Source organism: Triticum dicoccoides, unplaced genomic scaffold (genome assembly GCF_002162155.2).
Source record: "Triticum dicoccoides isolate Atlit2015 ecotype Zavitan unplaced genomic scaffold, WEW_v2.0 scaffold265834, whole genome shotgun sequence".
NCBI lineage: Eukaryota > Viridiplantae > Streptophyta > Magnoliopsida > Poales > Poaceae > Triticum > Triticum dicoccoides.
The window spans coordinates 1-1,641 of NW_021257867.1; the positions used below are offsets into that span (position 1 = coordinate 1).

Genomic DNA, 1,641 nt, shown 5'->3' on the forward strand with positions numbered 1-1,641 from the left:
CGGCGTCGATTTGGTGCGGATTTGGCCGGCAGCGGAGTCGGGCAGGTGGAGGCTGGTCTCACGGAAGGGAAAGGAACTGGCAGTTGGGCGGTTGGCGGGCCGTCGCGTTTTTATATCTTCTGTAGGTGGAGATTCAAATTTGCACTTCGAGGTGTTGTAGTTTACATCTCCGGGAGGCGGAGATGTATTTTTTCTTTGCATCTACATCATCTGTTGGAGAGGTGTTTTTGGCCCTCGGACATGCAAAAGTTAGGTATTTTCGCATCTATATCTTCTATTGAAGATGTTCTTATGTTTTTCCAAGGGAGGGAGTAGAAGTAAGGGTTATAATATTTCACCACTCCGGTTGTTCGCCTCATATGTATGCACATTGGCACCGCTACACTTTCTTCTACTTTCTCCACACTATTTAAATAAGGTTCTAGAGACGCCGGTGAGCTCCCCCGACTTATCGTCCGTCTTCCACCTCACCTCATCGCTTCTTCTTCCTCATCGTCTTGCACAACCATCTGTGTTGTAAGATAAGACTGATGTGTGAACGAACGACCGTCCTTATATTCGTGGAACAACAAAACTACATCATGGTGAGCAACATTAACGAGCGCAAGAAAACAAAATCATATGGTGACCAGGAATTAAAAACCACAACCAAACACCAATAGTACAGTACATCAACCTCTCACTGATATTCCCATCCTATCGATAGCCAGCAGGAAGAGCAGGGGTACGCTAATTCATTCGTCATCACACGCAGGTGGCATCCTAGAGCTGCTTGCCAGCGCAACTCCGGATAACGCACCGCTGACACAAATCACACAATGCAAAGCCGAACAGCCGTGGTGCTGCTGGTTCCATCTCCCCGTGGCCGCCGTCACAGTGGCCGCCGACGCCTGATCTTGCACCGTGACATCGTCCGGCCGCGATACACCCAATATAAAGACGGACGGCTGTGGTGCCATCTCCTCCGCCACCCGTCGTCACAGCGGCCGCCGGCAACTCACCTTGCACCGTGATGCCGGCCGGTGGTGAACCCAACGCGGTGTCGGATGGCTGTGGCGCCATCTGCCCCGTCGCAGCCTGCCGCTGCGCGGTGGCTCGCTTGTTGCTGCGTCTCACTCCCACGTAGCCCGTAACCTCGCGGTACCGGCGGAGATGCTCAGTGAGGGGCCCGACGTAGTTGCTGTAGCCGAGGATGTCGAAAGCTTTGATCACGTGGAGGCCAGTCATTTTCTTCTTGCCGTCCATTCCGCGCTCCTCTTCGGCCTGGACGGTGACCATGTTGATGAACTCCTTGACACACCGGTCCACGAGGGCTGTGGCATCTGGGTGGATCCTGGCGCGCGGGTCCATCGGCAGGGCGCCTCGCATGATGTTTTCCAGGTTGTTGGGCCAGAACGCCGGCGTCTCCCTCGACTTGCCTGCGTGTGCGTTATACTATGTCACTACATGTATGACCGGAAACCATATGTGTAAGAATACATGAGCCTTCTCTTAAAGAAAGAGAATACACGAGCCATATAACGAAAAGTATTGTAGATCAAAATCTTAAGGGCTTGTTCGGTTGTATTGGGTTTGAGAGGAATCAAAGGGCATTGTGAGGGATTAAATTTTTTGTAGGTCAAATTCCTCCAGAATCCACTT

The 1,641-nt window shown here is 52.1% G+C and overlaps 1 pseudogene; it reads right to left on the reverse strand.

Moving 5' to 3' along the window:
• Positions 1 to 734: 734 nt before the first annotated feature.
• Positions 735 to 1,350, reverse strand: LOC119345658 (annotated as a pseudogene).
• Between the last annotated feature and the right edge of the window lie 291 nt (positions 1,351 to 1,641).